Source organism: Oncorhynchus keta, chromosome 20 (assembly GCF_023373465.1).
Source record: "Oncorhynchus keta strain PuntledgeMale-10-30-2019 chromosome 20, Oket_V2, whole genome shotgun sequence".
Lineage (NCBI taxonomy): Eukaryota > Metazoa > Chordata > Actinopteri > Salmoniformes > Salmonidae > Oncorhynchus > Oncorhynchus keta.
Genome location: NC_068440.1, coordinates 36,453,246 through 36,469,173, shown reverse-complemented (window position 1 = coordinate 36,469,173; position 15,928 = coordinate 36,453,246). Strand labels below are relative to the sequence as shown.

Here is a 15,928-nt window from a genome sequence, read left to right as displayed (position 1 = left end):
AGGATTCTTTCCCGGACTTTCTTAGTTATCCCTGCGTAATTCATCAACAAGCTTTGTGCGGGAAGTTGTTAAACATGAAAGAGGTGATGGATGTTGCGATGAAAAAAAAAGTACATTTTTAGGAAGATTCAGTGAGTTGTTGCCTGAAATCAAGGAGTTTCTAAAGGTCTCCAAACATGCAGAATATGCACCGCTAGAGGAGACACAGTGGCTCCTGGATTTGGCTCCTCTCACTGACCTAACTTACATGCTTAATTAATTAATTGTAAATCGACATGATCAGCTCTGTAAACACTTTTAAATGCAATCTACAACTTGACAGTGCACGTTACATGGAGCAAGTCCAGAGCATCCTATCGGAGTTTGACAGTCGTTTCACTGACTTTGCATCACTTGAGCCTATTGCCACATATATATAATTTCCGTTAGGCACAGACATAAATGTGGAAGTCATTTCCTCCAAAATGGGATCCCTTTTTCAGTTGGATACAATTATAGCAGAAACTGAACTGTTCACCCTTCAAAATGACGTTCAACTGAAATCCAGAACAACCACTGAGATGAAGGAAGAGTTCTGGGAGCTACTGCTAGAGGAGAAGTATCCAAACATAAGAAAATGGGCTCTCAACTTATCAGCCATTTTTTGGATCTACCTTCCTCTGAGTCTCACATAAAGACAATGAAGGCCAGGTACAGATCTACTATGACGGATGACCTTGTGGCCTGCATGAGACTTACAACAAGCTGCTACAGCCCTGACTAGGAAAGACGACTTGCTTTCCACCCAATGCCAAAAGTCACACGAATAAAAAGGTAGGAAATTAAATTAGTTGCACTTATTTGTGAACAACATGTTATTAGTCCATATTATACTTGGGTATCAAATAGGTATCATAGTAGCAGGTACCTGGTAGATCTCATCAGGTTGGAAAATGAAGAAGTAGATCTTCATGTCAAAGAAGGTTGGGCACACCTGGTCTAGGAGCAGCGGTTCAACAACGCAGTTGCACACAAGCTCACAGAACTGGATCGTTGAGTGCTGAAGCGTCTAGGGCGTGACAAAACGCCTGTCCTCGATTTGAAAAGACTGGACTACCGAGTTCCAAACTGCCTATAGACGCAATGGGTTTCCATGGTCGAGCACCCTAAGATAAGCCATGCACAATGCCAAGCATAGGCTGGAGTGGTGTATAGCTTGCCGCCATTGGACTCTGGAGCAGTAGAAATGCTTTCTCCGGAGTGATAAATCCCCCTTCACCATCTGGAAATCCAACGGACGAATCAGGGTTAACTGCCTGTTCCCCTGTTCAGGGGCAGAACTACAGATTTGTACCTTGTCAGCTCGGGGATTTGAACTTGCAACTTTTTGGTTACTAGTCCAACGCTCTAACCACTAGGCTACCCTGCCGCCCCACTTTGTGGCAATAGCTTGGGGAAGGCCCCTTCCCTATTTCAGCATGACAATGCCCTCATGCACAAAGCGAGGTCTATACATAAATGTTTTGTAAAGATCATTGTGGAAGAACTTGACTGGCCTGCACAGAGCCCTGATCTCAACCCCGCCGATTGTGAGCCAGGCCTAATCGCCCAACATCAGTGCCCAACCACACTAATGCTCTTGTGGCTGAAAGGAAGCAAGTCCCCACAGCAATGTTCCAATATCTAGTGGAAAGCCTTCCAACTCCATATTAATGCCTATGATGTTGGAATGAGATGTTCAAAGAGCATACCACATACTTTTGGTCATGTAGTGAAGACCTCCAAGGCTCTGGTCAGTAATTTGGTCTTGAGAAGTGTGCCAGATAGAACTCTTAAGGTCCTGGTCAACTAACAACTGAAAGCAGCAGTAGTTACCTCGTGTGAAAACTGAAGGCAACAGGAACACTATTCCATTCCAGCCATGTCAGTTCTCTCCTCCCTGGCCCTTAATCCACTTCTCTCTGAGTGACAGTGGACTGGTTGCTCCCAGTCCCCTCTATACTCATCAACCATATTGCTGTGGGCAGTGGGCAACTAACAGCAGTTAACCCTGACCAGCCCCTCTAGCCCTGGGGAGCCAGTCTCTCTGGCAGCAGTCCACACACACACACACACAAACATAGAAATGCGTGTGCACAATGTTAATTGTCTTAACACACACAACAGGACCAACAATGACCTCTGACACTTGTCGTGACGTGACCCTTTCTGGTTAAAGATCGCGGTATCCCTCTCACTCTCTCTCCTACACCCAGGTTCTGTTATCTCAGGTCCTAAATTCCTGGAGGAGACTGTCTTCTCCTGGCCAGGCGGTATAGAGAGAGAGAGTTTCACAGTAGAACAATGGAACTTCTTCTACATCACAGAACTTGAGAAAAGAACAATAGCCATGTTTTGGAGAATGTGTAAATGGTCGGTGGAGAAGCCAGCTACGACCCAGTCCATTTTGTTTCATGTTTGTGACCTCATGAAAGACAATACAGCCACATTACCATACCTCTATTTATACAGGTGCCTCCGTTATGAGGTTTGCGTCTAATTATTGTATAAAATGAAGGAGTAAAGATGAAACTATTTGTGAAATTATGTAATGCTGTTAATGTGAGAGAATTGTATTCCCTTTAAAGTTGAACTAAGTCATTGGCCCTGTGAGCACAGACATGATCTGGCTCATGGAACAGCCATTTTCTACTGTTACGAATAAAACCCCCACCTGATGAAATCCTCTTCAGACCACCTGATGGATACCGAGGTGGCACAGGTTCAGACCACGAAAAACCTCAGCATAAGCTAAGGTTGTAAAGGTTGTTGAATTCCTAACCATACCACGTGGAGCATTGGCTACACAGCTGGAAATGGTTAAACTCTGAGACTATCGATTCCGACAGAATAAGAGCAAATCTTAGATACTAATTACTAGTCTGCAGTTAGAAATTATGTAAACCTGGGATGCGAAGACTGACAACCGCCGAAACATCTATTCTATGAAAACATTTCTGAATGGGACTCTGAAGCACCCATTCTAACTATGAAAGGCTTCAGGGAAGCAGAGAGAGACGCTCGGACAAACTCTCCAACAGAAAGACGGACGATTCCAACAGAGATCACGACGACACACTGAGCGAAAAATATATATTGATTGCAATTATTCCTGAATGAGTGAGCGAGTGTGCAAAGGATTAGCATTTCAATTAATATAATTATCAACTATGTAGTGACTCCTTTTTGTCTTTCCCGCCCTTCTCAGTCCACACCCCCTTCTCAGTCCACACCCCCTTCTCAGTCCACACCCCCTTCTCAGTCCACACCCACTTCCCTTTGCCCGCTAAGCTGTCATATCGGCTTAGCCCACTAGGGAACCTCCCCAATCATTTCCTTGTAACCATATCTACTGTTTATTTATGCATTTCTGTGATTATTTAGTTAGTTAGTAAATTAATGATTAAGACAATTAGTGTATGGATGATTCATAGTAAAGGCTGGGTTCGTGCAGATAGCCAACAATTTACGATGTTTGGAATGAGACTAGCGTGAGGTAAAGAATAATTAATTAGAAGACTAATTGATCAGATATTAAAATATCTGAAAAGTTATATTAGGAAAATTATAACTTTGTAATGTGCAGATTTTCCTTGGTGCCCCGACTTCCTAGTTAATTACATTTCCATGATTAGTTTAATCACGTAATAATGACAGAGAATTGATTTGATAAAATAACAGTCTTCAATTTAACCATGCCGAAGACACGACACACTCAACAATGACACAACCCAAACACTGTATTTCACCAGTGTGCATGTGTGTGTGTACTGTGTGCATGTGTGTGTGTACTGTGTGTGTACTGTGTGCATGTGTACTGTGATTACTGTCAGTATGTGTGTACTGTGTGCATGTGTACTGTGATTACTGTCAGTATGTGTGTACTGTGTGTGTACTATGTGTGTGTACTGTGATTACTCTCAGTATGTGTGTACTATGTGTGTGTACTGTGTGTGTGTACTGTGATTACTGTCAGTGTGTGTGTGTACTGTGTGTGTACTATGTGTGTGTACTATGTACATGTGTACTGTGATTACTGTCAGTATGTGTGTACTATGTGTGTGTACTATGTGTGTGTACTGTGTGCATGTGTACTGTGATTACTGTCAGTATGTGTGTACTGTGTGTGTACTATGTGTGTGTACTATGTGCATGTGTACTGTGATTACTGTCAGTATGTGTGTACTGTGTGCATGTGTACTGTGATTACTGTCAGTATGTGTGTACTATGTGTGTACTATGTGTGTGTACTGTGTGCATGTGTACTGTGATTACTGTCAGTATGTGTGTACTGTGTGTGTACTGTGTGTGTGTACTGTGTGCATGTGTACTGTGATTACTGTCAGTATGTGTGTACTGTGTGTGTACTATGTGTGTGTACTGTGATTACTCTCAGTATGTGTGTACTATGTGTGTGTACTGTGTGTGTGTACTGTGATTACTGTCAGTATGTGTGTACTGTGTGTGTACTATGTGTGTGTACTGTGTGCATGTGTACTGTGATTACTGTCAGTATGTGTGTACTATGTGTGTGCACTGTGTGCATGTGTACTGTGATTACTGTCAGTATGTGTGTACTGTGTGTGTACTATGTGTGTGATTACTATGTGTGTGTACTGTGATTACTGTCAGTATGTGTGCACTGTGTGTGTGACTATGTGTGTGTACTGTGTGCATGTGTACTGTGATTACTGTCAGTGTGTGTGTACTATGTGTGTATACTGTGATTACTGTCAGTGTGTGTGTACTATGTGTGTGTACTATGTGTGTGTACTGTGTGCATGTGTACTGTGATTACTGTCAGTATGTGTGTACTGTGTGTGTACTATGTGTGTGTACTATGTGTGTGTACTGTGATTACTGTCAGTATGTGTGTACTGTGTGTGTACTATGTGTGTGTACTGTGTGCATGTGTACTGTGATTACTGTCAGTGTGTGTGTACTATGTGTGTAGGCTCTGTCAACTTCCTTCTGCCCAACTTCTTACTCAAAATGTGAAGTGGAGATTCAGGTTTTCTGGGAGACAGTTTTTTTTTTTATTCTCTCTCAGACCTGGCAAACAACTCTGACGATGTTGTTTGTCTTAACAGCTGTGGTGTTACTACACTGAACAAAAATATAAAACACAACATGCAACGTGTTGGTCCCGTGTCTCATGAGCTGAAATAAATTTGTGCTACAGTGCCTTTGCCCATCCTGGTGTAATCACACCAGGCGTTTCCCTGGTTATCATCGCTACTTCTCAGCCATGCATTGGAGAAATGAAACACCTTAAATAGCTCAACAGCTAACAGATCAGAGTGAGTAAGGTAAAGTCAACTGAGCATACTGGTGTACTCTTCTGGTGTACACTTCTAGTGTACTGTTCTGGTGTTCTGGTGCACTGTTCTGGTGTTCCGGTGCACTGTTCCGGTGCACTGTTCTGGTGTTCCGGTGCACTGTTCTGGTGTTCCGGTGCACTGTTCTGGTGTTCCGGTGCACTGTTCTGTAATATGTTGTCTGCCTGGGTGCTCGCTGTGTGTTGTGGGCATGCCTAAGGAGACTGGCACTGTACTGGTGTCTGGGTGCGGTGGGCATCCCTAGGGAGACTGGCACTGTACTGGTGTCTGGGTGCGGTGGGCATCCCTAGGGAGACTGGTGGCCAGCTCAGTAGCTTCTCTCTGGGCTTTACAGCAGCTGCTCTGGTTGTGTCCCTAATCCCTATATAGTGCACTACTTTAGACCAGACCTCACGCTATTAACCGGTGCCTTCCTCACCGACAGGCAGGCAGACGGTAACGTTACATAATCACACCTAGCAGAACACCGCTGAGGGAGGAGAGCCGAGGAACGGATTCTCAATCTTTCCATCTCTCTCCCCCTCCACTCCTTCTCCCTTTTCTAGTCTCTTTTTTCCACTCCAACTTTTTTTGGATCAGAGAATAACAAAACAAAGAGATCCACTGAACATTACGTCGTCGTATCAGACCACTGTTACAGAGTATTTCTGCACCCAGATGGTAATGGCATAGGAAAAATCCTGTATGCATGTTTTTACCCACCATTTTGTTTTCCCCAACATTCTAAATGTGGCCAATAAAGGGATAGTAACTGCTCACCCTCTGAAGGAAATCTAGGACTGTGTTCCTAATGGCAACCTATTCATTACATTGTACACTACTTTTGACCCGAGCACTATGGGCCCTGGTCAAACGTAGCGCACTATATAGGGAATAGGGTGGCATATTGGACACAGCCTAGCAGAGGGTATAAATGCTTCCTTGTCGAAGAGGATGGAGAGCCTCCACCACCAGAAGTTACAGGAGAAATTATGTCATTAAAACACCATCATTAAGTTAAGCAGGGAGATCATGGCAGGTGGAGATCTGATGAGCTCGTGGTGTGTGGAAGAGTCAGTCAAGACCAGCTCCACCCACCCACACCTCTCATCTAAGGGACTTGGCTGTAACTGTTAACTGGAACAATCCAGCAGCTCATCCTGCCTGAGATCCTCTTCTCGATGGCACCGCATCACTCTGCCCATTGGTTAAACACCACACAGCCATGTGCAGTAAGTAAGCCTTGCTTTAAGGAGTCAGGCATTCACTGAATGGACTGACTGAATTAGTAGTTAGCGTCGTTAGCCCCTGACTGACATCAACCATTCTGCCAATGTCATGGCCAGCAGACACACCGAGTTGTTGTGATGACAGAACACCACAACCTCCAGGTTGTGATGACAGAACACCACCACCTCCAGGTTGTGATGACAGAACACCACCACCTCCAGGTTGTGATGACAGAACACCACCACCTCCAGGTTGTGATGACAGAACACCACCACCTCCAGGTTGTGATGACAGAACAGAACACCACCAGGTTGTGATGACAGAACAGAACACCTCCAGGTTGTGATGACAGAACACCACCACCTCCAGGTTGTGATGACAGAACACCACCACCTCCAGGTTGTGATGACAGAACACCACCACCTCCAGGTTGTGATGACAGAACAGAACACCACCAGGTTGTGATGACAGAACAGAACACCTCCAGGTTGTGATGACAGAACACCACCACCTCCAGGTTGTGATGACAGAACACCACCACCTCCAGGTTGTGATGACAGAACACCACCACCTCCAGGTTGTGATGACAGAACACCACCACCTCCAGGTTGTGATGACAGAACACCACCACCTCCAGGTTGTGATGACAGAACACCACCACCTCCAGGTTGTGACGACAGAACACCACCACCTCCAGGTTGTGATGACAGAACAGAACACCACCACCTCCAGGTTGTGATGACAGAACACCACCACCTCCAGGTTGTGATGACAGAACACCACCACCTCCAGGTTGTGATGACAGAACAGAACACCACCACCTCCAGGTTGTGATGACAGAACACCACCACCTCCAGGTTGTGATGACAGAACACCACCACCTCCAGGTTGTGATGACAGAACAGAACACCACCAGGTTGTGATGACAGAACAGAACACCACCACCTCCAGGTTGTGATGACAGAACAGAACACCACCAGGTTGTGATGACAGAACACCACCACCTCCAGGTTGTGATGACAGAACAGAACACCACCAGGTTGTGATGACAGAACAGCACCACCTCCAGGTTGTGATGACAGAACAGCACCACCTCCAGGTTGTGATGACAGAACAGAACAGCACCACCTCCAGGTTGTGATGACAGAACAGAACACCACCACCTCCAGGTTGTGATGACAGAACAGAACACCACCACCTCCAGGTTGTGATGACAGAACAGAACACCACCACCTCCAGGTTGTGATGACAGAACAGAACACCACCACCTCCAGGTTGTGATGACAGAACAGAACACCACCACCTCCAGGTTGTGATGACAGAACAGAACACCACCACCTCCAGGTTGTGATGACAGAACAGAACACCACCACCTCCAGGTTGTGATGACAGAACCGAACACCACCTCCTCCAGGTTGTGATGACAGAACAGTACACCACCACCTCCAGGTTGTGATGACAGAACACCACCACCTCCAGGTTGTGATGACAGAACAGAACACCACCAGGTTGTGATGACAGAACAGAACACCACCACCTCCAGGTTGTGATGACAGAACAGAACACCACCACCTCCAGGTTGTGATGACAGAACACCACCACCTCCAGGTTGTGATGACAGAACAGAACACCACCAGGTTGTGATGACAGAACAGAACACCACCACCTCCAGGTTGTGATGACAGAACACCACCACCTCCAGGTTGTGATGACAGAACAAGAACAGAACACCACCACCTCCAGGTTGTGATGACAGAACAGAACACCACCACCTCCAGGTTGTGATGACAGAACAGAACACCACCACCTCCAGGTTGTGATGACAGAACACCACCACCTCCAGGTTGTGATGACAGAACACCACCACCTCCAGGTTGTGATGACAGAACACCACCACCTCCAGGTTGTGATGACAGAACACCACCACCTCCAGGTTGTGATGACAGAACACCACCACCTCCAGGTTGTGATGACAGAACACCACCACCTCCAGGTTGTGATGACAGAACACCACCACCTCCAGGTTGTGATGACAGAACACCACCACCTCCAGGTTGTGATGACAGAACACCACCACCTCCAGGTTGTGATGACAGAACACCACCACCTCCAGGTTGTGATGACAGAACACCACCACCTCCAGGTTGTGATGACAGAACACCACCACCTCCAGGTTGTGATGACAGAACACCACCTCCAGGCTGTGATGACAGAACACCACCTCCAGGCTGTGATGACAGAACACCACCTCCAGGTTGTGATGACAGAACACCACCTCCAGGTTGTGATGACAGAACACCACCTCCAGGTTGTGATGACAGAACACCACCTCCAGGTTGTGATAAACAACATATGCTTGCTATTTTGACTTATTAAACTTATAAACACACAGGCCTCTAAGATGTTACACACCATCCATAACATACCACCCTGCTCTTATCTTTCCAAAACTATTAAAAAGAACGGGAGAAAAGAAGGCCATCAATCCCGGTGTGTTTTAAGATCTCTTTTAAATATGTCCACAGTTTCGGCCCCCCTCAGGTTCTCTGGCAGGCTGGGTCACAGTAACTACAGGCGGCCTCTTCCATGCCTCTTGGTCCTAGGCTTTGGGAGAGTTAAAAGACCTGTGCCAGAGGAATCTACTGGGTACAGAACGTACATGTCTGACATGTATTGAGGTGTACAATCGTGGATTGATTTAAAAACCAATAGAAGAATCTTTAAATGAATTATTAAACTCACAGGCAGCCAGTACAGAGACCTTAAAACTGGTGTAATGTGTTCCCTCCGTCTGGTCTTGGTCAGTACCCGTGCTGCAGCATTCTGTATGTTTTGTAGATGACCAATGGCTTTCTTGGGTAGACCAGACAGGAGAGGAGGTAAACAAAGAGGGGATCAATGAGAACCAGAGATGCAGTAGGAGGAAACTGAAAAACTCAACCTTCACTGTACGAGTACATACTGTAATCCTGTTGCAATAGCACACAGCCATAAATCAAACACACACTCACACACTCAAAAAAAACAACCTGAACACACACACAGTCTATGAAAGAGACACACAAAGACACTCACGCACATCACAATACCTTCGCAAATGGCAGAAAACTGTTCTGTGGTGGGAATCTGTTCTGAAGTCTCTGTGTGTCTTCTCTCCTCAGAGTCAGATAACACGTAGTTTACTGAGGAACACCTGACATTACCCTCTCAGTAAGTCAGCCAGAGACTCTCCTCCTCGACCAATAACTGTCTGACATTCTTTCCTGCCCTCTCCTCAACTCATGAAACGCCACAGCGGAGTGGAACGCAGAGAGGGCGTCTGGCCAACTGTCTGTCTGTCTGTCTGTCTGTCTGTGAACTCTCTCACTCAAACCTCCACAGAGTGAGTTGAGATAGAGTTGAGTCGTAGCTTTCGGTTCTCACTTCTGACTGCCTCTCCTTCTGCTTGAGCACCAGCTAGAAGTCCCACTTCCCTTCTCTTTCTGTCATTGCCTTCCTGCCCGCTCTCCCTCTCTGTTCTTTTTAACCCCTGTTCTGAAATCAGGGAAAGCCCTGACTGCCACTGTGCCGACTTCTCCTACCAGAGCAACATTCTTTTTTTTTTCTCAAATCCAAAACAAATCAGGATGCAGGGGCTAAAGAAGCTCTGGTGACTAATTCCTATTCATGTGTGAGGAGGGACACACACACACAGTCAACAGCAGATTAGCCACTAACCCACTTGTGATGAGCAGCAACCTCCCACGCCACCACAGCAACTATAAATACACGTTGATCTGTCCTGTGAATTGATACAATCTGCTGCTGCACAACAAGCTCTCAGTTCACTAGCAAACGAGGACAATAAAAGTTCAAACATACACACACGGGGACTAATGAGAGTTGCTAACGCACAGGGACTAATGAGTGGTGCTAACGCACGGGGACTAATGAGTGTTGCTAACGCACGGGGACTAATGAGAGTTGCTAACGCACAGGGACTAATGAGAGTTGCTAGCACACAGGGACTAATGAGTGCTGCTAACGCACGGGGACTAATGAGAGTTGCTAACGCACGGGGACTAATGAGTGTTGCTAACGCACAGGGACTAATGAGTGTTGCTAACGCACGGGGACTAATGAGAGTTGCTAACGCACGGGGACTAATGAGAGTTGCTAACGCACGGGGACTAATGAGAGTTGCTAACGCACGGGGACTAATGAGTGCTGCTAACACAAAGAGACTAATGAGTGCTGCTAACACAAAGAGACTAGTGAGTGTTGCTAACACACGGGGACTAATGGGTGCTGCTAACACACAGGGACTAATGGGTGCTGCTAACACACAGGGACTAATGGGTGCTGCTAACACACAGGGACTAATGGGTGCTGTTAACACACAGGGACTAATGAGTGTTGCTAACACACAGGGACTAATGGGTGCTGCTAACGCACGGGGACTAATGAGTGTTGCTAACACACAGGGACTAATGAGTGTTGCTAACACACAGGGACTAATGAGTGTTGCTAACACACGGGGACTAATGAGTGTTGCTACCGCACAGGGACTAATGAGTGTTGCTAACGCACGGGGACTAATGAGTGTTGCTAACGCACAGGGACTAATGAGCGTTGCTAACGCACGGGAACTAATGGGTGTTGCTAACGCACGGGGACTAATGAGTGTTGCTAACGCACGGGGACTAATGAGTGTTGCTAACGCACGGGGACTAATGAGTGTTGCTAACGCACGGGGACTAATGAGAGTTGCTAACGCACAGGGACTAATGAGTGTTGCTAACGCACGGGGACTAATGAGAGTTGCTAACACACGGGGACTAATGAGTGCTGCTAACACAAAGGGACTAATGAGTGCTGCTAACACAAAGGGACTAATGAGTGTTGCTAACACACGGGGACTAATGGGTGCTGCTAACACACAGGGACTAATGGGTGCTGCTAACACACAGGGACTAATGGGTGCTGCTAACACACATGGACTAATGAGTGTTGCTAACGCACGGGGACTAATGAGTGTTGCTAACGCACGGGAACTAATGAGTGTTGCTAACACACAGGGACTAATGGGTGCCGCTAACACACAGGGACTAATGAGTGTTGCTAACGCACGGGGACTAATGAGTGTTGCTAACGCACAGGGACTAATGAGTGTTGCTAACGCACGGGAACTAATGGGTGTTGCTAATGCACGGGGACTAATGAGTGTTGCTAACGCACGGGGACTAATGAGTGTTGCTAACGCACGGGGACTAATGAGTGTTGCTAACGCACGGGGACTAATGAGAGTTGCTAACGCACAGGGACTAATGAGTGTTGCTAACGCACGGGGACTAATGAGAGTTGCTAACGCACGGGGACTAATGAGTGTTGCTAACACACGGGGACTAATGAGTGCTGCTAACGCACGGGGACTAATGAGTGTTGCTAACACACGGAGACTAATGAGTGCTGCTAACACAAAGGGACTAATGAATGTTGCTAACACACAGGGACTAATGGGTGCTGCTAACACACAGGGACTAATGGGTGCTGCTAACACACAGGGACTAATGGGTGCTGCTAACACAAAGGGACTAATGAGTGTTGCTAACACACGGGGACTAATGGGTGCTGCTAACACACAGGGACTAATGGGTGCTGCTAACACACAGGGACTAATGGGTGCTGCTAACACACAGGGACGAATGAGTGTTGCTAACACACGGGGACTAATGGGTGCTGCTAACACACAGGGACTAATAGGTGCTGATATCCCACAGGGACTAATGAGTGTTGCTACCGCACAGGGACTAATGAGTGTTGCTAACACACAGGGACTAATGGGTGCTGCTAACACACAGGGACTAATGAGTGTTGCTACCGCACAGGGACTAATGAGTGTTGCTAACGCACGGGGACTAATGAGTGTTGCTAACGCACGGGGACTAATGAGTGTTGCTACCGTACAGGGACTAATGAGTGTTGCTAACACACAGGGACTAATGGGTGCTGCTAACACACAGGGACTAATGAGTGTTGCTAACACACAGGGACTAATGAGTGTTGCTAACGCACTGGGACGAATGGGTGCTGCTAACACACAGGGACTAATGAGTGTTGCTACCGCACAGGGACTAATGAGTGTTGCTAACGCACGGGGACTAATGAGTGTTGCTACCGCACAGGGACTAATGAGTGTTGCTAACACACAGGGACTAATGAGTGTTGCTACCGCACAGGGACTAATGAGTGTTGCTAACACACGGGGACTAATGAGTGCTGCTAACACAAAGGGACTAATGGGTGCTGCTAACACACAGGGACTAATGAGTGTTGCTAATGCACGGGGACTAATGAGTGTTGCTAACGCACGGGGACTAGTGAGTGTTGCTAACGCACAGGAACTAATGGGTGTTGCTAACGCACAGGGACTAATGAGTGTTGCTAACACACGGGGACTAATGAGTGTTGCTAACGCACGGGGACTAATGAGTGTTGCTAACGCACGGGGACTAATGAGAGTTGCTAACGCACAGGGACTAATGAGTGTTGCTAACGCACGGGGACTAATGAGAGTTGCTAACGCACGGGGACTAATGAGTGTTGCTAACACACGGGGACTAATGAGTGCTGCTAACGCACGGGGACTAATGAGTGTTGCTAACACACGGAGACTAATGAGTGCTGCTAACACAAAGGGACTAATGAATGTTGCTAACACACGGGGACTAATGGGTGCTGCTAACACACAGGGACTAATGGGTGCTGCTAACACACAGGGACTAATGAGTGTTGCTAACACACGGGGACTAATGGGTGCTGCTAACACACAGGGACTAATGGGTGCTGCTAACACACAGGGACTAATGGGTGCTGCTAACACACAGGGACTAATGGGTGCTGCTAACACACAGGGACTAATGGGTGCTGCTAACACACAGGGACGAATGAGTGTTGCTAACACACGGGGACTAATGGGTGCTGCTAACACACAGGGACTAATAGGTGCTGATAACCCACAGGGACTAATGAGTGTTGCTACCGCACAGGGACTAATGAGTGTTGCTAACGCACAGGGACTAATGGGTGCTGCTAACACACAGGGACTAATGAGTGTTGCTACCGCACAGGGACTAATGGGTGCTGCTAACACACAGGGACTAATGAGTGTTGCTACCGCACAGGGACTAATGAGTGTTGCTAACGCACGGGGACGAATGGGTGTTGCTAACGCACACAGGGGTACTGAAATAGACACAGAACACACTCAGAAATACACTGAAAAGGAAACAGACACAGGGGAACTTGCGCATTGCACACACTGCTGGAAGTCTCAGTAGAGTGACTGCTGAACATTGTGTACTGCAGCCTGGCTGTTGATGGCTGTGCTGTGTGGTTCAGGTGACCTGCTGCTACCTGGGATCACCATGTTACTCTCTCTGCAGGCTTGTGCTCCAGCAGCCAACCCTCAGTCTGTCTGTGTGACTGGTTACAGACGGATCTCAGTAGTGAGTGTGTTGTTGGAGTCAGTCGCCGTTAGTCATGGCACGCACACACAAGTACGGACGCACCAACACACATACTTATGTAAAATCACACACACACACTTGAGGAGCACTGAGTCACAGCCCAGCAGTTCCTACGCAGAATTTGTAGTCACACACACACACTGTGAGCTCACACACACACACACTTTTTCTCCCACCTGCCTCCAGAAAGAGAGGAGGAGAAGGACGTGGAGAAGGAGGAGAGATGGCTGGCGATAAGGGAGTGAAGTCAGTAAGTGAGAGTTACAGGCAGCTTAGAAATCCCCAGACAGTCAAAGTCTCTCTATCCAGAGCAGGGTGAGCTGTGGTGAGCTCAGAAACCACCTTGCCTCACCCTTTCTTCCCATGACAGCAGCGGCTAAACGAAGAGACGGCCCTCATGTTACGCAACAGGATGATGTCACTGCCAGCAGGCGGTCAACCACCCTCTACTCCCCCACCCGTCATCCAACCCTCTCTCATCCAGCATCACCCCCCCCTTACTCATATGCCTCCTCCTTAGCCCGTCAGAGACGGCGCCGGAGAAGATGGCTGACATTTTACGTGCTTTTTGCGTTGTTTGTCATTTATTTATTTTGTACATAATATTGCTGCTACTGTCTCTTATGACCAAAAATAACTTCTAGACATCAGAACAGTGATTACTCACCACCAACTGGCAGAAGCCTTTTTTCCCTTAAAGACCCCGATGTGAACAACATTCTGCTTTCCCGGGAACAGGCCCAAATCTCCGTCATTTGCATGAAGAGACGATGGAGAAGAAGAGGACAGAGGTCGGGCTGCCTTTTGAGAATTCGTAGGCGATCGAATAGACCCCCCGTCTTCCGTTCTTCTAGCCAACGTGCAAATGGAAAATAAAATTGGCGACCTACGAGGAGGATTAAACTCCCAACGGGACATTCAAAACTGTAATATCTTATGCTTCACGGAGTCGTGGCTGAACGACGACATTATCAACATACAGCTAGCTGGCTGGTTATAAGCCGTATCGGCAGGATAGAACAGTGGTGTCTGGTAAGACAAGGGGTGGCGGACTATGCATATCTGTAAACAACAGCTGGTGTACGATATCTAAGGAAGTCTCAAGGTTTTGCTTGTAGACCACACTATCTACCGACAGGTTTTCATCTATATCTTTCTAGCTGTCTACATACCACCACAGACCGCTGCTGGCACGAAGATTGCACTCAATGAGCTGTATTCCGCCATAAGCAAACAGGAAAACACTCATCCAGAGGCGGCGCTCCTAGTGGCCGGGGACTGTATAATGCAGGAAAACACTCATCCAGAGGCGGCGCTCCTAGTGGCCGGGGACTGTAATGCAGGAAAACACTCATCCAGAGGCGGCGCTCCTAGTGGCCGGGGACTGTAATGCAGGAAAACACTCATCCAGAGGCGGCGCTCCTAGTGGCCGGGGACTTTAATGCAGGAAAACACTCATCCAGAGGCGGCGCTCCTAGTGGCCGGGGACTGTAATGCAGGAAAACACTCATCCAGAGGCGGCGCTCCTAGTGGCCGGGGACTGTAATGCAGGAAAACACTCATCCAGAGGCGGCGCTCCTAGTGGCCGGGGACTTTAATGCAGGAAAACACTCATCCAGAGGCGGCGCTCCTAGTGGCCGGGGACTTTAATGCAGGAAAACACTCATCCAGAGGCGGCGCTCCTAGTGGCCGGGGACTGTAATGCAGGAAAACACTCATCCAGAGGCGGCGCTCCTAGTGGCCGGGGACTTTAATGCAGGAAAACACTCATCCAGAGGCGGCGCTCCTAGTGGCCGGGGACTTTAATGCAGGAAAACACTCATCCAGAGGCGGCGCTCCTAGTGGCCGGGGACT

General features: G+C 47.6%; 1 protein-coding gene across 5 annotated transcripts in view; it reads right to left on the bottom strand.

Annotated features, from left to right (window-relative positions):
• The window catches only part of LOC118399010 (zinc finger protein 40-like), a 69,095-nt gene extending 58,939 nt beyond the window's left edge, over positions 1–10,156 (bottom strand). For 3 of the 5 annotated variants that reach the window (XM_052472761.1, XM_052472762.1, XM_052472758.1), the window contains exon 1: positions 9,656–9,762. The gene's annotated coding sequence lies outside the window, so the exon portion shown is untranslated. Of the gene's footprint in view, positions 1–9,308; positions 9,420–9,655 lie in introns of all 5 variants that reach the window. The other 2 variants (XM_052472759.1, XM_052472760.1) reach the window with 2 other exon arrangements.
• Between the last annotated feature and the right edge of the window lie 5,772 nt (positions 10,157–15,928).